At 53.4% G+C, this 22,360-nt stretch overlaps 1 long non-coding RNA gene across 3 annotated transcripts in view; it reads left to right on the top strand.

The window, feature by feature from the left end:
• Nucleotides 1–335: 335 nt before the first annotated feature.
• LOC140642180 (uncharacterized) overlaps nucleotides 336–22,360 on the top strand; it is a 38,319-nt gene continuing 16,294 nt past the window's right edge. For 2 of the 3 annotated variants that reach the window (XR_012038710.1, XR_012038711.1), the window contains exons 1-3: nucleotides 336–462; nucleotides 13,112–13,368; nucleotides 13,519–13,596. This is a non-coding gene — a long non-coding RNA (uncharacterized lncRNA). The remainder of the gene's footprint in view (nucleotides 463–13,111; nucleotides 13,369–13,518; nucleotides 13,597–22,360) is intronic. The other variant, XR_012038712.1, reaches the window with a different exon arrangement.

Raw genomic sequence — 22,360 nt, 5'->3', positions numbered from 1 at the left:
CATGCTTCTGTTCCTCTGTGTTTGAGGTCACGCGGAGTAAATGGTTTTGAAGCTTGCTATTTTTTTTTTCTCAAACAGAAGATGGAGGTTGACTGCCCGTGTCCCTGCCACCTTGGCTGGGCTCCCCTGTGGCCCTGGAACGGGGCAGACCTTGCCTGGACGGGCAGAGGGGCCATCGCAGACAGTCCTGTGCTGGAGGGTAACCCGGCTCCTGACCTCGGGGCCCAGATGAGCAGAGCCTCCAGGAACAGGAAGTTGGGCCCTGAGGGAGGAGGGTGGGGGGCTGGGCCCGGCCTCCTGGCGCAGGGACTGTGCTGTGCGTGGTGCGCACTTGGCGAACCGGCTGACCGGGAAGACTGTCTGGCGAGTATCTGTGCTGGGTCTTGGGATCCTGGGACGACTTCGGCAGGGACCCAGGGGACTGTAGAGATGGTCCCTGGACCAGGGGTGACCTGGCCACAGGTGCGGGTGCAGAGCCAGGGGGCCGAGGCACAGGCACCCGTTAGGAGACCGGGTCAGCAGCCCTGCGGGCGGGGAGGGGGGAGGCTGGGGGAGGCTGGGGGAGGGTCGGAAGCCTGGGGTCTGTCCCCGTCCGGGGAGGTCCGGGGCTGCAGAGGGGAAGGACCGGGTGCCACCTGCAGACGTGCCCTTGTGTGTGGAGTGGAGCTATTTCAGCTTAAGTGCCCTCCACCACTTGGAATGTGGATTTAGCTCTGGAGAACTCATCTGAAATAGATATTTCTCTCCGCTGCTGGAGGGATTTATTGGCAAAACTAGCCATCTATTAACATTATCTGGGGACTCTGCACTGGTGAGAATAGATCCTATAAATCTCAGTTGTATAAAGACCCAGGAGCTAGGAGGCTTTAGTGGACGGCGATAGAAAAGTCCAATGAGTTCAGACCTGTTTATTTTACTTAGAGGGAAAGAACATTCTGTACCCAGCCAGGCAGGAAATGGGTTTTGGGGACGGCCACTTAGCCTAGCTGTTGGCCCTGAAACGGTGGGAGTCATCGCTATCTGCAATTAGAGCGGGCGGCTCAAAGGACTGTATTTTGTAGCCAGTGATGGAAGCTTCTGGAAAAGGCGTGAAGACTTGAAACTTCAGGCGGGTGGCTGGCGGTGGGGCCTGTCGGGAAGGAAGGTGGCAGCGGCCGGCTGTGCGTCGAGGCCCCGGGCCCCCGGGGGTGGCTGGGGTGAGCAGGAGCCCGGAGATGGGCCCATCAGGTCCTCCCGGCTGGCACTTGGCGTCTGGAGCATTTGGGAGCAAGCGTGGAGGAAGATGGGCTTGGTCCTTGGGTTCATTTCCTGCTGAGTCTCCGATGCCTGGCACCAGGCTGGGGGTCATCTCGGGGCAGGTGGGGGGCCTGGGAGGCCACCAAGTGACCCTGACGGCCAGCGCCCTCGTCCCCCAGTCTCAGGTCACTGGGACCAGCCCTCAGCAGGTCTGTGGGCACGAGGCCGCACACGCCCAGCACCGGCCCCGGGGGGCTCGAGCAGTGTGCACAGACGGGGCGGGGACGGGGGGGAGGGCCAGCAGGGGGAGGAGTCCGCCCCCCCCCCCAACGTCGGGCACCAGGCTGGGTCCCCGGGCCTGCGACACATGCCTGCAATCCGGTCGCCGCTGTGGACCTGTGTGGCGGGGAGCACCCATCCCGCCGCCTGGGTCGCTGGGGCCGCGGGGGACCCTGGTGCCGCTCCCGCCGCTGAGTCCTGGGAGGTCAGGGCTCGGCTCCCGATACCCCTGCGCAGACCCGGCCTCAGGCGGTGGGGTCACGTCGACGGGACAGGCCGGGTGCCTCCGGTGGCAGCTGGGGTACCGTCCTTCACGACTGTGCAGAGGGCTCCTGCTGCCCGCCTGGGGGGTGCGAGAGCGCCTGTGCCCCCTCCACCGGGCCTCCTCCTTGCTCATCGGATGCAGGCGCGAGGCGTCCATGAGACCCACGGCGCTCACTGGGCCGGCTTGGAGGCTGCGAGGCCTGGGTCAGGCCTCATTTCTCCGGCCTCAGTTTCCCGGGCCAGGAGCCAGGGCTGGACCTGCAGACACCGACTCTCCGGGGCTGCTCTTGGCTGCCGCGCCCCGCAGCTCTGGGCGCCCCCGCCCCCCGGTCTCTGAGGGATGGACCTGCCCTTTCCTGGGAGAGAGGGGACGCAGAGAGAGGCAGTGATAATTAATATTGATGCGGCTTCAGATGTGAAAAGTTAGAATTAAATAGGAAACAAAAGGAGGGGGTCACACATAACCAATTAAACAGCGACTTCTCCCTGCCCCTTGCCCACTTTGGGGGCGGAACGGACCTCCTCTGGCTCTGCCAGTTAATCCCCCCTCGCCTCCCTTGGCTGGGGAGCCAGCGCCTTCTGCAAAAATTGCAGGGAAAGGCGTCATCAGCGGTCACAGACACTCAGAACGTCCCCCTCCCGTCGTGCAAATGCCAGGGATGGGGAGGCCCAATCCAGCGCGGGCTGGGCTGGGGCCGGGGTGGCCCTGGGCGGGAGGTGGGGTGTGGGTGCAGGAACTCAGGGAGGCGGCCGGGAGATGAGGGAGAGGGCGTTAGGAAGGAGGGAAAGTGTCAGTGAGGATGACGGAACATGAGAGGCACCTAACTCTGGGAAACAAACAAGGGGTAGTGGAAGGGGAGTTGGGCAGGTAATGGGGTGACTGGGTGACAGGCACTGAGGGGGGCACTTGGCGGGATGAGCCCTGGGTGTTATGCTAAATGTTGGCAAATTGAACTCCAATTAAACAAACAAAAAAAAGGAACGAAGCCCAGTGGTCCCGGGCTAATCACCTTGCAAAGAGGGGGAGAGGTTGCGTCCGTGCCGCCCCCAAAACGCTCGGGTGCTGAGTGAAGCAGGCGGCCCCTGGGGCCGCTCGATGGGGCTGAGCGGGAGGGGGAACGGGCCCCCAAATCTGCCCAAATCCAGCGCTTTGGCTGAAAGGCTGGCATCGGATACTCATCCCGTTGGGTCCCAAGTGTAGACAGTGGGTTTGCGGGGGGCCTGGAGGGCAAGCGGGGATAGGGCCCCGTCTCTGGGCCTGTCTTGTATATGCACAACCCACCTCTGGTGACAACACTGTGGGGGAGGTCCCCATATCGTGTCCATGTTAGAGATGGGGACACCGAGGCTCAGAGGGCTTGGTGATGGCCGTGGGTCACCAGCAGCTCAGCGGCAGAGGCGGCGACCTCCCAAGGTCAAGGTCACCTGTGCGCAGCCTGCTGGGGGCCGCCTGGGCCGAGGGCCGTCAGGCAAGGTGGCTCCTGAGGGCGGAGCAGGGGGGTGTCGGGAGCAGGAGGGCCGGGAGGGGTGCATCCTAGCCTGAGAAAGCGTGTGTGAGGGGCACAGGGCCCGGTCGGGAAGGGCCCAGTGTCCGCGTGGGAGGCAGGGCCTCACTCGGGGCCCCAGGAGCCCGTGGTGGCATCACGGGCAGCCGTGTGCTTCGGGAAGGTCTCCCCGTGTCCCCGAGGAGCTGTAGTGGGTGAGGTCGGCCTGGGCCGGGGACCCCCAGCTCAGTACAGCCTGTGGCCTTGGGATGGCCCGGGGGGTGCAGGGGGGGTCAGTGACTGAGTGGAGGCCTGCGGGGCCCCCCGAGCCCGGCCCGAGAGCACCAACACATCACCTCGGCTGGATTTTTTTGGCCAAAGTGAATCACGGCGCCCGCCCGTTTGCAAGGGGAAGGACACAGCCCCCGCCTTCGGGGAGCAGTTGGGACACTGGGCCGGTGATGCTGGCAGGACGTCCTCCTGGAGCCCAGAGGGCGGACGACGGGGATGGGCTCGGTCCGGGAAGGCTTCTTGGAGGAGGTGGGACCCTCCCGTCTCTAAGCAAGAGTATGTTTTATAAAGTTCACTTCTTGGCTGAAATTCAGGGCTCATTTAAAAAAAAATGCTTTTGGGAAACATGGCAGAAGGCAAGCGGCCTCAGAGCTCAGACGAGTTTAGGAGCGGGCCAACTGCAAGTTCATAATTAAAGGGATTTGACAAGAATCAAGGAAGACTGGTTTCCACCGGAGGTTTGGGGAGTTAATTGCTGGTTCGCACTCTGCCGCGGTGGTGGAAGCGGAGAGGCCTGGGAATTTGCTGCGAAGAGGCCGTGGAACGCGTGTGCCGATACTGATTCCGTCAACGGGGTCCGTGCCCAGGGTGACACGGCCCGAGAGACGATGGGAGGGGCTCCACCACCTTACTTTCCACGAGGCCTTGCAGTGTGGCCGCGGGACCCAGGGCTCGAGGAGGGGTCCCCCAGGCCCTCGGGCCCTTGGCCTCCCCTCTGGGACAGAGCGGGGGGCACCGAGGGGCTGTCGGTCCAGAGGCATCGGGGTCCTGGGTTCGCACAAGGCTCTTTGGCTCTGCACCCTTGCTCTGCCCTTGGAGGAGGGGCCGAGCGCTGGGACTTGGCCTCGGGGGCGGCCGGGCTCCCCCTGGGCTCTCGAGGCCACCCTCCCGCCCCCAGACCTCACCCGCCTGCACCTCCTCCAGCCTTGGGCGCCTGCCCGTGCTGGTTCTGCTGCCTGGAACACTCTGGAACATTCTTCCTGCCGTCTCCCGCCTCCTCCACCCCGGGAGCGGCAGGCCGGTGACCTGGCGTGCACTCGTGTGTGTGGACCCGCTCTGGGCTCGTGGCCCTGTCGCCGGGGGCCTGCAGGGACAGCCCCGGACCCAGCCTGCATGGAGGGGCCCAGCCTGGTTGACCCAAGTGCGGGTGACCCGCGACCCAGGCGCGTGAGCGTTGGTGCCTCCGGCGAGCAGGGGCCGGGTTTCAGAGCTGTTTGTTGTGCAGCCAGAGCTGACCCGGGCACCTGGCCCCATTACTCTGTGACATGATGTTCTCGTCCCCCGGGAAGCCTCCCGTCACCCCCAGGGCTGGGCTGGGCGTCTTCTGCTCTGCTCATCAGCCTGGCCTGCGTCACGCTGCACTGTCACCGTTTTCCGCCGCGTCCACGTCCAGCTGACCTGTAGGCTCAGCGAGGGCGAGGCCAGCCTGCCCTCCCCGTGTGTGTGTGTGTGTGTGTGTGCACGCGCCTCCCTGGTCTCGACCAGCTCACACCTTCCTGCCCGCAGGGCCTGAGCCCGGAGGCACCGAACCTCTTACCTGCCGGGTCTGACGTCACTCCGCCTTCCCTGGGCTGTGAGCAGGGGCGATCATTCACCCTCCGTGACCCGTGGGTGCTCACGTGGGGGGGGGACAGCGGTGCCAGGCAGCGGGCGGGAGGCTGCGCACACCAGGCCTCACCAGGGCCCAGAACGCAGGAGCTTCCTGACACACGACGCGACCCCCGCGCCTCCAACTGAGCAAACCCGCCTGCTCCGTGCACCGTCCGAGCCTCACGTCCCTCATCCGCGAAGCGTGGGAGCAACAGTCACCGCCACCTGGGTGCGGAGGGTGCAGTGGGTCGCCTGCTCCCAGGGACGGAGGCCTGCATCTCTGCACCTCCCCTGTGGTCAGCTACGTCTCCCGGCTGATGCTTGCCTGCGACTGGGTGGCCTGCCCTGGCTTCTGCCATGGCCTCCACCCTGACCTCTGCCCTGGCCTCCACCCCAGCTGCTGCCCCGGCCTCTGCCGCGGCCTCTGCCCTGACCTCCACCGTGGCCTCCGCCCTGGCCTCCACCCTGACCTCCGCCCTGACATCTGCCCTGGCCTCCAGCCTGGCCTCCACCCTGACCTCCCTTATGGCCTCCACCAGACCTCCGCCATGACCTCTGCCCTCACCTCCGCCCTGTCCTCCACCCTGCCCTCCGCCCTGGCCTCTGCCCTGGCCTCCACCATGACCTCTACCCTGACCTCTACCCTGTCCTCCATCCTGACCTCCACCCTGACCTCCACCCTGCTCTCTGTCCTGGCCTCTGCCCTGGCCTCCACCCTGGCCTCTGCCTTGGCCTCCACCATGAACTCCGCCCCGACCTCCACCCTGACCTTCGCCCTGACCTCTGCCCTGTCCTCCCTCATGGCCTCCACCCAGACCTCTGCTATGACCTCCGCCCTGCCCTCCACCCTGGCCTCTGCCCTGCCCTCCGCCCTGGCCTCCACTATGACCTCTACCCTGTCCTCCATCCTGACCTCCACCCTGACCTTCGCCCTGACCTCCACCCTGCTCTCCGCCCTGGCCTCTGCCCTGGCCTCTGCCCTGGCCTCCACCCTGGCCTCTGCCCTGGCCTCCACCATGAACTCCGCCCTGACCTTCACCCTGATCTTCACCCTGGCCTCTGCCTTAGCCTCTGCCCTGACCTCTGCCCTGGCCCCTGCTGGCCCGGGTGCTGACACGTGGGGCAGAGGCTCTCTGGACCCCCCACTAGTGTGAGGATGAGGGTCACCATGTCCTGGCAGGCCCTGCCCAGCCCTGGTCTCTGGGAGGCTTAGATGCCCTTGGCGGGGAGTCCTACGACAGTCTGCAGGGTCCTAGGCTGCAGGCACCATGCGGACGGCCGTGGCAGGGTCGCCCCTCTCCCCTGGTCAGGGCCTCACGTCCTTCACCTGCGGACCTGCCAAACCGCCCCAGGCCAGCCTCAAGGGGAGGCGGTGGGTCACCCTGGCCTCTTCCCAGGGGTCCTCTGCTTTCTCTGCCTGGCCCCGAGCCCTGGAGGACGAGGCTGGGGGTCAGCGCTGCTGCCTTGGGCCTGCGCCTTCACGCTGCCTGGGTGCTTCTTATCCAGGCCCCCGTGCAAAGGGGGTGACAGCCTGCGTCCCGTTACTCAGCCCTCTGTGCCTCGGCCACTCATCTGCGAAATGGGAGCATGAAGGCCCCTCCTCTGGGTGGCGCTGGAGGAAGTGAACTCCCCTGTTCAACGAGCTGAGAAGCGCGCTGAGCCGAGGGGGTGGTGTGCGCTGTCATCAGGCTGTCATACGGGCATCCTGCGTCTGCGGCACACGGCGGCGTGCACACACCCTTTACTTGGGGCCGGCTGGTCCCACGGACCTGGGAATACATCACGGCATGTTGCACAGACTAGATCCTACTAATTTCTTAAAATATACGTGCTCATTATCAGACACTTGGAAAACCCAGAGGGTGGCCCAAGGAGAAGGATCATTGGGTTTCCAGCCCTCAGCGCAGGGCCGACACGGTGCGTGGTGCGCGCTCCTGTGTTGGAAACTTGATTGCAGACAATCGGAGGCTACATCTTTCACTTTGTAGCATCTTCTAAACTTTTCTCCTGCCCCGGTCCTCATCTGCAACCCCGCTTTGGTGGCTGTGGCAACTCGTACCCGGCGGCTGTGCCGTCTCACTCCTGCAGACATTGCTGGCACCAAGATCTTTTTGGTCTGTATATTTTTTTTAAAGATTTTATTTATTTATTCATGAAAGACACAGAGAGAGAGAGAGAGAGAGAGAGAGAGAGGCAGAGACACAGGCAGAGGGAGAAGCAGGCTCCATGCAGGAGCCTAATGTGGGACTCGATCCCGGGTCTCCAGGATCACACCCTGGGCCGAAGGCGGCACTAAACCACTGAGCTACCAGAGCTGCCCTTTTTGGTCTGTTTTTACGCAAATCCTTGAGAGTCTCTCCGGTAAGTTCTTAGGCGTGGATATGCTGGAGAGAGGATACACATTTGAAAGGACACATCACTCAATTGGCCTCCAACAAGCCGTGGTGGGGCTGAGGGCCCCCGTCCCGCCCCCCTGCCAGCAGTGGGCAGGAGCGCTGACCCGCAGGGGTGTTACCACAGCGATCCCGTGGGCTCCTCGCAGCCCTTCTGAGCTGGGCCTGGTCACACCGCCTGTGACATTGATAGATGCTGTCCTATGTTCTCCCCAAGGCGGGGCCCCTGTGCTGTGACTGCCTCTGCCCCCCGAGCACCCAGCGCCCAGCTCTGTCCCTTGCACGGGGAGGCATCGGTCACACATGGGTGCCGAGCTGGCTCAGGGTCACGTTTCCTCCAGCAAAGCCCAGGCCTGGCCTCTCCTCTCGCAGGTGAGGGGATGCCAGCTTGGGAGTCAGCACAGAGCTCAGCCGGCCCTTGGGAGCTCTGGGCTCGGTTGGACTTTAATTAAACAAGAAACACCTCCACTGTAGCGGATCATACAGTTGCTATTTTTAATATTTTCCATAAAAATTAACCCCACGGTTACCAGGCTGATGGCTGGGTGGGCACCGAGCCTGGATCGGGCCCCGTCTTTGCTGTGTGACTTCGGGCACGTGGTTTGATCTCTCTCTGCGCCTCCATTTCTTCGTCGGAAGAGTAGGGGTCATAATCGTGCCCTGGAACTCACTATTTGTTGTAAGATGAAATAAGAATCTAGCAGGTTCATAAGTCAGAGTAAAAGCCCCACAAATAGTGGATGTTGCTGTTTCCGCTGTTGGGCGGGACATCTGGGAACCGTCTGCCCAGAGAAGCAGGTGCCTGTCAGTAGGGTCCCCTAGGCCCCGATGGAGGGATGAGGGGAATCCAGCAGGGGCCCCTCACCTCTCACAGCTTTCTTACCTCAGAGGGCCGAGTCGGGGCTGGTGCAGGGGCCCCAAGGGTCTGTCCTGGAGGGCTCCCTTGAGGATGAGGAGCTGGCCTTCCCACAGCTCTGTCCACGGACAGTCTTCTCCTAGTCACGTAAAGGAGGCAGGTGAGACCCCGTGGAGCCCTGTGTGCCAGGCTGGCACGGTGCAAGGGGCTCCACACCTAAAACCTCCCTTCATCCTTACTGTAACCCTGAAAAAGGGACTTATCTGTGGGTCCATTCCGCATGCGAGCAAGCTGAGGCCATCGAGATACATAAGATGTCATGATTATGAGCGTTAGGGGCTGTGTTGTGTCCCTCAAATCTGTAATTGGAGTTCAATGCCCAATGCCTCAGAGTGTGACCAGAGGTAATTAAGATCAGAGGTAATTAAGATAAATGGGGCCATTGGGGTGGGTTCCCGATGTGACCAGTGTCCTTATAAGGGGAGGGGATTAGGACGGAGGTGGGCAGAGGGACGGCTGTGTGAGGACACGAGGAGAGGGCGGCTGTCTACATGTCAGGGGAGGCCTCTGGAGAAGCCAGCCCTGCCCATGCCGGGTGTCCGACTCCAGCCCCAGGACGGGGAGAGAATAAACATCGGATGTTTAAGCAGCCCCGGCTGTGATATTTGTTACGCAGCCCGAGCTGACTCATGCAATGATGTTTGCCTCAAAGAGTTGAGCCACAGCCGGAGGCCAGGGCTGGGAAGGGCTGAGCTCATCCATTCAGCCAGAAGCTCCTTCCTTTGTGCAGCCTGTGAGGCACAGGGTGGTGGGAGGGCACCCTGGTAACCCACTGGTGACCTGGCCGTGGACTGGAGTCCCACCTGTGAAGTGAGGGGTGGACGTTCTGGGGCCCCTGCGGCCCTCCGAGGGCCTCTGTGCTTCCAAAGGCACCTGGGCCGTTGACCAGGCTGAGGCACCTGTCGGGTGCTCCCCAGGTGGCTGTGGCCACGATGAGGAGCAGTTAATGACAACCCACCAGAAGCCTGAGGCCTGGCGCCCGGGGCTGGCGCGGGGCTGCAGGGTTGCTGGCTCACCCCTACCGCTCGCGCAGCTCCGCTCGGCTGCTGTTAATTAGGCCTGGGCTGCTTTCATGCTGTCTGTGGAGAAACACATTTCTGTGACACGCTGCCGGTTCTCGGGCCCGGCCTGGTGGATTCTGGATTCCGGTTAGTGCTCGGTGGTCATGCGTTACCGCCCGGAGGACACCAACCCCGGCCTGTCGTCTTCTGGGACCCTGGGCCTGGCTTTGTTTGTTGTTTTTTTTTTGTTGTTGTTGTTTTGTTTTTTAATTGGAGTTCAATTTGCCAACATATAGCATAAGACTCAGTGCTCATCCCATCAAGTGCTGGGCCTGGCTTTGATTTGAGTTACTGACCCCAAAAGTATCACGCGGGGCTGGGATGAGAGGGTGCTGAGTGCAGGGCCCTCACTTCATGGGACGGAAACCGGCCCGGAGAAGCTTGAAGGGATTTTCACAGTCCCCCAGGAAGCCACAGCTAGGTAGAGCCAGTGGCTGGTCCTAGGGCCCGGCCACCCCCAGCTGGGTTTAGGGCCACAGTGCTGGCCGGGTGCCAGGAAGGCCCAGGTCACAGCCTGAGTCCGGGGGCTCGGCCGGTCGGGGCCAAGTGGAGAGCATTTGGGCGGCAGGAGGGGCCTGGTAGCTGCGAGGCTGCCCTGATCTGTGACATGTCCCCTCTGCCATCCTGCTGGGACGCTGCTGCCATGGCGGGTCCTCCTAACTTCCTGTCCTGGAGCCCCGGTGCTCAGGCATTATGGGGAAGCACCGGGTCCTTCCAGCCAGGCGGCTGCAGACGGGGGTGTGCCTCTTTCACCTGCCCCCTCTCCTGCTGGCTGGCCGTGGAGGACCCCAGGGTCCCTAGGCAGGGACAGCCAGGGACGGAATCGGCGAGGCCGGGGAAGCCTGCCAGGTGGGAAGCTGGGAAGCAAACAAGTGTCCATGACAGGAAGCCGTGAAATGTGGGCTCCCTGGTGACGGCACGGCCTGTCCGAGCTGGTGTGTGGGGTCTGACCTACAGCTGTGGGCCTCGCCGTGGGAGGAGGGCCCAGGGGGCCACGCACCTGGGAGCAAGGCCAAGAAGGAGCTCGGGGTGACAGGCAGCGGCCTGGGTTCCACAGGGTGCCAGAGAGTGTTTGTTTGTTTTTTTTAATATTTTATTTATCCATGAGAGACACAGAGAGAGGCAGAGACACAGGCAGAGGGAGAAGCAGGCTCCCTGCAGGGAGCCTGATGCGGGACTCGATCCCAGGACCTCGGTGTCACGACCTGAGCCAAAGGCAGATGCTCAACCGCTGAGCCCCCCGGGCGTCCTGGGAGTATTGATCTTTACCGAAGGGCCGACGACTGGTTAGTGGAACCAGAGCCACGTGAGGGCCGGAGAAGGGCTTGGGAAGGACCAGGCAGAGTCACCCCTGGGTGAGCTTGGCTCAGGGGTGTGACAGGTGGTGAGCATCTCAGCTGGGTCCCCTCCTGAGGGGTGTGGAGGGCGGATGTGAAAGCACCTGCTACCTAGACTCGTTTGGATTTGACAAGACAACAGAGACGAGGCGCCTGCCCCTCTCGGCGGGAGGGGGGAGAACCCTTGTCCGCCTCACAGAGGTATCTGCTGCTGGGGGAGAGGCCACTGTCCCTCAGGGCTCTTGACCCCGCTCCAGCCACAGCCAGCCCCGCAGAGCCCGGGCCACGCGGCGGGGAGCTCCAGGGCCCCTGCCGGACCACATGCACCCCCGGGGCACCTGCTGGCCTGACCCAGGGCTCTGGTTAGGACAGCTGCCTTTGGGACTGCACCGGCCCCGCTAGCGTCCCCTGGCCACCAGCGCTGGGCGCACTCCGGGCACCATGGTGGGGGAATCAGTGAGGACGGGCAAGGATGTGTAGCCGTGAGCCACAGCCCGCAACCAGGGGGAAGGTTTGTCTGTCACTCACCACATGGCCCCTGAGGAGAGGGAGGCAGGGCCCGTAATCAAGGGGCCCCAGGCCCAGTGAGCTGCTTCCGCACCAGCTGGGCGGGGGCTTGTGTTGTGCTGGAAGACACACACGCACAGCACACACCACACACACATGCACAAGCTGCTCACATACCACATACGCAATGTACACAACACACGCATGCCACCCATGGCCTCCTGCACATGCACCGCACACACCTGTGCACAGCATACAACGTACACACGATGCACCCATAACCCCACTCACATTTCCCTGACCTGCCCTGGTCACATGGCCTAGGTTTGCAGGGGTGGGCCGTGCCCTACGTGCCCCTCGCCGCACCCCCCGCCCTGCCATGGAATGAGCCGAAATGTTGGCTGGGGAGCGGAGATAACTCCGCGAGCTGGATGAGGATGTCTCCATTGCCCGTGGGAGCCACGCTGCCGCGAGCTGGGTGCTTCCCGGAGACCCTGCCTGGGCTGGGGGCTCCCGGAGGAGAGGGGTCCTTCCCTCTGGCAGCAGGCCTCAGGTGTCACCCCAGGCACCCCGGGCAGCGAGGTGTGCGGATGGGTGGCCGGACCCAGCCTCCGGGTGGTGGGCAGAGCCCCAGCTCGAGGGCTGGACCGCCTGGGGACCCCGTCACCGGGGGGCTGCTCTGGCCAGTGGCCTGTGTGCCCTCCGCTTGCAAAGTGGTCTCAGACAGACCGAGTGGTCATCTGGGGCCAGGATTAGCCTGCTCGACGTTGACAAAATGCTCTTTTGTTATTTGTCCCATTTTACAGCTGAGGGAACTGCATGGGGCTTGGGAGCCCAGGTGATCGAGGACGGTCTGCAGCCGGAGTGGGGACCACGCCCGGAGTCTGTGTGTCCAGAGCCGCCTCTCTGGTCCCCGGCTGGTGACTAGACAGGGTTCCGAGCCCCGCTCTCGGCCCGGCGGACACAGAACATGCATTTGCACACTGAGCTGGGGCAAACCTCAGGCGATCCGGGGCCGCACATGTGGGGTTTGGGGAACATGTCCACATGTTCTCATATTATATAATTTTCAGAAAAAAAATGCAAAGTAGCAGGGAAGGTATTGAATATTGAATTTATGTAAAACTTTGAAATAAAACTCTTTCAAAAATTTAGCATCAGGGATGCCCGGGTGGCTCAGCAGTTGAGCATCTGCCTTCAGCTCAGGGTGTGACCCCGGGGTCCCGGGATCGAGTCCCGCGTCGGGGGGTGGGGGGGAAGCTTTCTGCTTCTCCCTCGGCCTGTGTCTCTGCCTCTCTCTCTGGGTCTCTCATGAATAAATGGATAAAATCTTAAAAAAGAAAAAATGAGAATCAGAGGCTGAGCTGCACAACCTCCTTGCGGTCAGGGTCATATCTGGGGGGCTTGGGCAGCTCCAGGGTGGGCGTCCCCAGGCTCCTGGTAGCCCCAGTCCCCACCGCTGGGACCCCAGCCAGTGGCTGCGCATGTGGCCCAAGGTCGCCGAAGGCGGCTCGGCAGAGAGTCCCCTCCTGCCACCAGCCAGCGCCCCACCCCTCAGCTGAACCCCCTGCCGGGTGCACCTGCGTCAACTCGAACCACACGTTGTCTTCCTTCGTTGACAAATACAATGTTGGAATGTGTGTGTGTGTGTGTGTGTGTGTGTGTGAGATAATGCAAATGGATTTTGAATCTAATTGAACTCTTTATATCAAATATTTCAAAATAACGACAATATCCTCTTCGGCCCCCACAGCTGCTGCCCTGCCAGCCCCATCATTCTTCTTTAGGATTCGGATTACAACCCCCACCGCATATGGCGGGTGAGCCCTTTCTGGCTACACTTCTCCGACGTCGACGCTTTGGCTCTGAACCCATGAGCCTCATCATTAAACGTCGCCGTATTTTCACGCAGTTCCTGCGATTTTCAAACAAGTGTGTTTCCGTGCTCAGCATGTCCGTGAAGTCAGCTGTTTCTGGAGCCCGTGACTCTGCCTCGGATCAGTCTGCCAAGTGAGGATTCTGACCGTCGGGGTGGAAACTCGGGACCCCATCCCTCCCGCCGTCCCCTGGGAAGGAGCCGTGTGGGGCTCTGATCCCACCGCTTCCCAGGAAGCCAAGAACAGCCGGTAGTGACCAAATCCCTCAATTTCATCGTTTCAGATCTACCGGCAGGTTTTGCATGGAAGGTCCTGAATTCCGGGGTTCCCAGAACGGGCTCCTGCCAGGCACATCCTCTTGGTGAGATGTGGATGTTTCCACGATGTTCTCGAAAAGACCTCTTGGAGAAACTCATTGCCCAGTTGGGTCCCTTTCTTTCCCCCCCACACATGATGCCCCTTTTATCAGCACGTGTCCCCCCCATTCAGGGATTGGCCTCTGGGGATTCAGGTGAGAGCTCCAGCCCCTTGCTTGGACTCTGCGAGCAGCATGGGTGTTAGGGATCTCAGCATCCCACAGTTTCACCATGGGGAGCCATCAGCACCTGAGCAGACAGGGGTGTGTGTGTGTGGGGGGGGGGGGCTGGTTGACCAGATCTCCCGGGGAAGGAACCAGACAGGAAATCCCAGCTATTGGCCTCCTGTCCTGGATCCTTGTTCTGTTGGATGAGCTGCCCGGGCACTTGAGCCCACCCCACCTGGGCACAGACTTCCCCACACCGTCTTGTTCCCTCCAGGGTCACCTCCAGCACCCCCCCGCCCTTCATTCCCAGCCTCTGTCCTCCCAGGAGATAACCATCCCCCTGATCTTCATGTCTACTCTTGCCTTATTCTATAACCTTCCATCCTCAGAGAGGGAGGTGGTTATCTTCAAGTAATACAGTTGAGTTCTACATTTCCTCGATATTTATGCAAACAAAATGAGAGAGTATGCAGTTTTGTGTTTGACTTTCTTGACCCAACATTACATCTTCAAGATTAATCCATAGTGTTGGGTGCAGCTGTGCCACATCATTCTCAGTGCTGGGTACCAGGATTCATTCATCTGCTTTGCTGTTGAAGCATATCTGGGCGCTGGTGCCTTGGTGCACGTTTTTTTCTGTGGCGCACATGCCTCGGAGTGAAGTGGCTGGTCATGGAGCATGTGCGTCTTACAATTTCCTAGAAAATTCTGTCCCTTGCCCATTGCTTCAGGGCAAACAGCATCGCAGGAGAGTCTCCCTGGCTGCGTGTTCTCACCGGTCCCTGCCATTCTAGCTCCGTTGGGGGGTTTGCAGAGATTGCTCGTTGGGTTTTATTCATTTATTTTTTAAAGATTTTATTTATTTGCTCATGAGAGACATAGAGAGAGAGAGGCAGAGACACAGACAGAGGGAGAAGCAGGCTCCATGCAGGGAGCCCGACGTGGGGCTCGATCCCAGGTCCCCAGGACCATGCCCTGGACCGAGTTTGGCGCTAACCTGCTGAGCCACCCGGGCTGCCCACTCGTTGGGTTTTCAATGTACATTTCCCTCATGACCCACGGCCGGTTGAGGACGTGCTTCTGCAATGTGCTCGTTCAGGTGTCCGGCCTGGTTCGGTTTCTGGATTCATAGTCTTTGGAATTGATGTATTTCAGATACAAGAACTTTGTCTGTGAATGTGTGTTGTAAATGCTTTCTGCCTCTACTTCTCTTGCCTTTTCATGATTTTACTACTGTTTTTGAGTGAACAGAAATACTTCAATTTTCAATTTTTTTTGAAATACTTAATTTTTATGTGGCCAAGTCTGTCCAACTTTTCCTTGATGGTTATTGCATTTTGAATCCTGTTCAAAAATATCCCCCCATCTGAAGATTGTGAAGATGTTTTCCTACCTTGTCTTTTAAAAGCTTTGTTATGTGTTTGGGGTTCACACTTGGACCTCCATCTGCCTGGAATCGATGTTTGTGTATCATGAGTGGCAGAGGGGTCAACTTTCTCCCCATCACTGCTCTCCAGAACCATCTTTGCTCTAAATCAAGTGTCCACATACCTATGGCCTGTTTCTGGCTTGATGATGGGAGCTTTATGATTATGTCTTGGTGGGGGCGCCTGAGTGGCTTAGTTGGTCAATTGTCTGCCTTCAGCCCAGGTCAAGATCCCAGGGTCTTGGGATGGAGCCCCACAGCGGGGGGGGGGGGGAGCTCCCTGCTCAGCGGGGAGTCTGCTTCTCCCTCTGCCTCTGCCCCTCCCCCTGTTCATGCTCTCATGCTCACTCTCAAAATAAAATAAAATCTTAAAAAAATAAGTAAATCTTGGTGTCAGGTAGCGCAAATGAGCTCAAGTGTTGTTCGTTTGTCAACAATGTCTTGGCTTTTCTTGCTCTGTGAATCTCCATAGAAGTTTTAGGACCGAACCAACACGCCCAAGTTCCCCAGAAATTCTTTTTTTGGGGGAGTGGGTTTGGTATGACATAGGCTCTCTCTGTGGGCAGCATTAACATGCCTATAATCTTGTGTCCTCCAATCAATGCAAATTCTAGTTTCTCCATTTTTAAGAGCTTTAAAATGTCTCAATAAATGTTTTACAGTTTCCTTAAGACCTTTTACATCTTTGTTAGATTTACTTCTTCATATTTTTAGATGCTGTTGTAAATTTTTTTCCTGAGCTTTTCTTATTGAGGTATAATTTATGTACAATAAATTACACAGAATGTATAGCTCAGTGAATTTTGACGTACGCATACACTCAAGTAAGATCTCAATCAGCAAAGTTCCCTGGTGCCTCTTTCCGGGCAATGTCGTATCCCTCTTGCCGAGGCAACCACCATTTGGATTTCTGTCACTGTAGATTAGATTAGCCTGTTTTAGAACTCTGTGTAAATGGAATTAGACAATATTTACTCTTTGGTGTCAGGCTTCTTTCACTCAACATAAAGTTTTTAGGCTTGCTGCTTTGTGTATCAGTAGCTTGCTTCTTTTTTTTTTTTTATTACAGAATGGGATTTCATTAGATGACTGTACCAATTTACGGTATATCATATTTACACCAAAATTTATCATCCACCTAGTGATGGTTATTCGGGTTGCTTTTAGCCCTTGGCAGTTATGAACAAAGCTGCTATAAACTTTCCGGTAAAAGTCTTTGTGTGGACTTTCATTTTCCTGGGTAAATAGCTAGCAGAGGAATGTGTGGTTCATAGGATGGAGATATGTTTAACTTTATAAGAAAATATAAAAGATTTTTCGAAGCAGTTGTACCCTCACCAGCCAATGTTTGAGAATCCCCCTCAATCCACATCCACACAACATTTGTTATCTGCCATGTGCATTTTAGCCTTTCTGAGGGGGGATGTCCTATTCATTATCATTTTAATGTGCATTTCCCTGTAGACTAAGGATGTTGAGCATCTTTTCATATGCTTATTGGCCATGCATATATCTTCTTTAGTCAGGTGTCTGGTCAAGTCTCCTACTCACCTTGAAAGTGGCTTTATTAAATAATAAAACGCAATTGCTTTAAATGTAGAGTTTGATGAATTTTGGCAAATGTACACATGAGTGTCACCATCACCCCAATCAAGATACAGAATATTTCCATTGCCCTGAACCACATCTTGCCTATTTTCAGCCAACTCCCACCCTCCCCCCTGGTCCTAGGCAGCCACTGATCTTTGCATCACTAGAGATTACTGGAATTTTATATGAATGAAATCCTACCATAGATACTCTTCTCTGGGTTCTTCTATCCAGTATGGTCATTTCAGTTTCACTGCATTTCACTTTCTTGAGTGTCAGGCTTGTATGTTGTATGTTCATTTTTGTGAGGGTTTTTTTTTGTGTGTGTGTGTGGTTTTGTGGTGTTTGTAGTATCCCACTGTGTGTTTATATCACAATTTGTTTACCCATTCACCTGTTGATGGTCATTTGGGTTGTAATCAGTGTCTGGCTTTTACAAATAAAGCCGTTATGAATATTTATGTACAAGTCTTAGCAAATATTTTCCTTTATCTTAGGCAAATAATAGGAGTAAAACAGGAGTGTTAGGGCAAGATTAAGATATTAAGATGTTTCAGCATGATTGTAACATTTTATGCTGTATCACCAGCATTGTGTGAAAGTCCTGGTTACTCCACATTCTCCTAATTTGGTCATATTTTGACCATTGCAGAGGGTGTATAGTGGTATTTGATTGTGCTTTTAATTTGCATTTATATGACGACTAGTAATATTAAGCATCTGTTCATGTTCTCATTGACTATTTTTTTACCTTCTTTTATGAAGGATCTTTTCAAATCTTTGCCCCATTTTTACTTGTCTTCTTACATTGAGTTGTAGGAGTTCCTTACATGTTCTGGATGTCAGTTCTTTGTTAAGATATATGGTTACAAATATCATCTTATAGTCTGTAGCTTGCTTTTTCATTTTCCCTGTGATGTTTTTGAAGAATAGAAGTTTTGAATTTTATGAAGTCCAATTTATCAACATCTCCTTTGATGTTTGTGTATTTTATGTCACATCCAAGAAATGTTTGCTATCTCAAGTTTGCTAAGATATTTTTCTCAAACTTTTATAGCTTAGTACTAACATGTAACTCTATGATTCATTTCATTTAATGATATCAGATATGAGTCTGTACCTATTAGTGAAAATATATTGCTTCTTTTTTTCTAATTCAAGTGCTTCTTATTTCTACTTCATGCCTCATGGCTCCAGCTAAGATCTTTAGCTGGGCAGAAATGACGAAAGGAATCACCCTTGTCTTATTCTCAATCTTAGGGGGAAAGGATTTGGTCTCTCATTACTAAATATTATGTTAGCTGTAGCTTTTGGTAGGTGCTTTTTATTATTTTAAAGAAGTTCCTTTTTGTTCTTAGTTTGTGGAGGATTATTAACACAGATGGATATTAAATTGTGTGTTACATGCTTTTCCTATGACCTACTGGGAAGAGCATATAGTTTTTCTCCTATATTCCATTAGTGAATTGTTTCGATTTTTTGAATACTACAACAACCTTGCATTACTGTAATCCACAAACTTTTACTTGATTTGCTAAGATTTTGTTAAAGTTCTTTGTGAGTATGTAATGGGAAATATTGGTAGGTTGTTTTCTTTTCTTGTAATATTTTTATCAGGTTTTAGTAATTGGTAATGCTGGCTTTAGGAAATGAATTGAGAAAGATTCCCTCTCTCTTTATTTTCTGAAAGTAATGGTGTAGAATTGGTTGTAAAGTTTCCTAATGTGTAATACTCTTCATGAGTGAAGCCACTTGGGCCTGGAGTTATTTTTGTGGGCACATAGATTTTTGTGAATTTAATTTCTTCAGTAATTATAGGGCTATTCAAGTTTTCCATTTCTTTTTGAGTCAGTTTTGGTAATTTGAGTCTTTCAAGAAATCTATTTCATCCAAGTAATTGAATTTATTGGCTTACAATATTTTCATAATATTTTCATACTGTCCTTTTAATGATCATAAGATCTATAGTGATGTCACATCTTTCATTCCTGAAGGTAAATCCATCTTCTGGCTTATAATCTTCATCAGCCATACCAGATGTTTATCAACTTAGTTCATTATTGCTAAGAACTAGATTTTGACTACATTGATTTTTCTCTGTTTCTCTTTTTTTTCTGCTTTATTTCTGTTATTAACTTTATATTTTCCTTCCTTCTAGTAACTTTACTTCTTACACTCTTTCTTTAGCTTCCTAAAGTGAAAAATAGGAAAGTTAATTTTAAACCTTTCTAATTATCTTTTTAAAAATATTTTATTTTTTAAAAAATTCAATTAATTAACATACAGTTATTATGTATTATTATTATTAGTTTCAGAGGTAGAGTTCAGTGATTCATCAGTTGTATATAACACCCAGTGCTCATTACATATTGTGCCCTCCTTAATGCCCATCACCCAGTTACCCCATCCCCTATCCTCCTCCCACAGCAAACTTCAGTTTGTTTCCTATGATTAAGAGTAAACCTTTCTAATTCTCTAATGCAAACATTTAAAGCTTTTAATTTCCCTCTATATACTGCATTAGCTACATCCCACACATTTTGATAATGTCCTTTTTATTTTCACTCATCATAAATTATTTTCTATTTTCCTTTGGGATTTCTTCCTTGATCCGTGGATTATTTGGATGTATGTCATTTAATTTTCAAATGTTTGGGGATTTAAAGATATTTAAAAATATCTTTTTCTGTTATTGATTTCTAATTTGTTTTTGTAAAATTTCTGTTTTGCTATTATTTCAATTATTTTTTTGTAATTTCAGATTTCCCTTTTAATGTTTGTTTTAAACTGTCCTATAACATGTATAACCTCTTAGTATTAGAGGAATATAGAAAATTATGAAGCTCAGCTTGTGAATAAGGCCTGGCAAACCACAATGTAGATTTGTTCATTGAATACATTTTATCATTGCTGTTTTACAAATATTTTATTTTTATCTTTTTAATATCAACCTTAAAGCGACAGAAAGTCACTTTAAAAAAATTTATATGTATTTTTTTATTGGAGTTTGATTTGCCAACATATAGTAGAACACCCAGTGCTCATCCTGCCAAGTGCCCCTTCAGTGCCCATCACCCAGCGCCCCCCGTCCCCCCACCCACTTCCCCTTCCATTACCCCTTCCCAGAGTTAGGAGTCTCTCATAGTTTGCCTCCTCTCTGATATTTCCCACTCATTTTCCCTTCTTTCCCTTATAATCCCTTTCACTATTTCTTATACTCCCCGTATGAGTGAGACCATATAGTGTTTGTCCTTCTCCAACTGACTTACTTCACTCAGCATAATACCCTCCAGGTCCATCCACGTTGAAGCAAAGGTGGGTATTTGTCCTTTGCTGAGGTGGCTGAGGAATATTCCATTGAATACATAGACAGCATCTTCTTTATCCATTCATCTTTCGATGGACACCGAGGCTCCTTCCACAGTTTGGCTATTGTGGACATTGCTGCTAGAAACATCGGGGGGCAGGTGTCCCGGCATTTCACCGCATCTGTATCTTTGGGGTAAATCCCCAGCAGCGCAGTTGCTGGGTCGTAGGGCAGATCTATTTTTAACTCTTTGAGGAACCCCCACACAGTTTTCCAGAGTGGCTGCACCAGTTCACATTCCCACCAACAGTGCAGGAGGGTTCCCCTTTCTCCACATTCTCTCCAACATTGGTTGTTTCCTGTCTTGTTGATTTTCCCCATTCTCACTGGTGTGAGGTGGGATCTCATTGTGGTGTTGATTTGTATTTCCCTGACGGCAAGGGTTGCGGAACATTTTCTCACGTGCCTGTTGGCAAGTGTATTTCTTGAAAACCACAGATTGCCAAAACTGGAACAGGAAGAAATAGAAAACCTGAAGAGGTCAATTCTTTTAAACATATGGAGACTTATTTTTCAGTCCAGTCTCTGGTATACTTGGTGAATGTGTTATGTGTATTTGAATAGAATGTATATTCTGTCGTCCGTGAGTGGAGTGTTCTGCAAGTGCCAACTGGGTCCAGCTGGTTGATAACATTGTTTAAGTCTTGGACATCCTTGCTGATAGTCTGTCTTCGTGTTCTGTTACTTTCTTGGAGAAGAGTCTCTAAAATTCCAGTTATGATGTGGTTTGTCCACTTCTTTCAGTTCTGTCAGCTTTTGATTTATGTCTTTAGAAGGACTGTTATTAGGTACATTCACATTTTGGGTCATTATGCACTCTTAAGGAATCCGTTCATTCATTACTATGAAACATCTCCGTTTGTTGCTGGTAACACCCATCTTTCTTATGCTTAGCGGTATGCGTGGCATATATTTCCCATCCTTTACTTTTAACCTTTTTTCTGTGTCTTTACTTATTTATTTTTTTTTCTGTGTCTTTATATTTAAATAAGTTGTTACAGGCAGAATATTGTTGATTTTTACTTATTCATCCAGAGCAACAATTACTTGAGCTATATTGTGCATGTAATTGGCTTCAACCCCCTCACCTTCCTATTGGTTTTTACTTGTCCCACTGGTCCTTTCTTCTTTTCTATTCTTTTCCTGCCTTCTTTTGATCAATTTATTTTGCATTGATTCCATTTTATGTGCATTATATGCAGTGTAAGGAACTTAGAGCGATGTGCTTCATTGTGTGTTTTCCTTCTGTCCTTTTTAATAGTTTTCCTGCATATTTTACAGTCTCCAAATATGTGTTTTTCCTTTAAACAGTCCATTTTATTAATTTCTAAAAAAAAAAAAAACAATTAGGGAAAAAGATTTTACCCTTACCACATATTTACCATTTCCACTGCTCTTCATTCCTTTGTGTGGATCCACATCTCCACCTGATATCATTACTTCACCTGAAGAAGTTTATGTAAGTTTTTAAAATTTTAAGTGTAGGTCTGCTGTGCACAGATAAAGAAGAGCAGGAGGTGGCGATTGGCTATCCTACCCAGTATTTATTTTATTAGCCCCATGTAAACCAAAACTATATTATTCCTTGATCTGTTCTGGTTTTGTAGTCTGACCCACACACTTGAATATTTGCTCCTAGAGGGCTGGGACTTCATTTTCCCTGCTCACCCTACTGCCTAGGATAGTGTGAGCCTCAGAGCAGGTGTTCCATAATTACTTGTGGAATAAATAAGCAAAAGGTTTACTGGGAGACTGAGGAGATCTGGGCAAAGGGAAGAAAATGTTCCAGAAGTAACCAACAGGCAGGGAGCCAGGGGGTTCAGGCAGGATGAAGAGTCAGCCTGGGCTGAGCTAAGGCGGCTCAGGGTGAAGCTGTGAGCCAGGGATTGGAAGCCTCGCCATAATTTGGGACTGAATGGATCACTGAGGCCAGAGATGGGCCAGAAAATTGATGATCATTACAGAAAAGCTGAGCTATTTTCTTTGATATCGAGTCAAAGTGCAGAATTCTTCGGTTTCATCGCCATAGAGAAGAGGTGGAGAAAACTCTGGTGTGGAAAATGTCATTCAAAATTAATAATCATGATAAAAATCCCCTCGATGAAGTGCTCGGCCTGTGCCATCCACACGGGGAACCAGAATGGAGCTTAGACTCCACGGAGAATGGGATTTGCAGATTTGTGACAACACTGGTGGGTGAGCGAGAGGCTTAAAAATGG

Source organism: Canis lupus, chromosome 11, assembly GCF_048164855.1.
Source record: "Canis lupus baileyi chromosome 11, mCanLup2.hap1, whole genome shotgun sequence".
Classification (NCBI taxonomy): Eukaryota; Metazoa; Chordata; class Mammalia; order Carnivora; family Canidae; genus Canis; species Canis lupus.
This window is presented reverse-complemented; position numbering and strand designations above follow the sequence as displayed.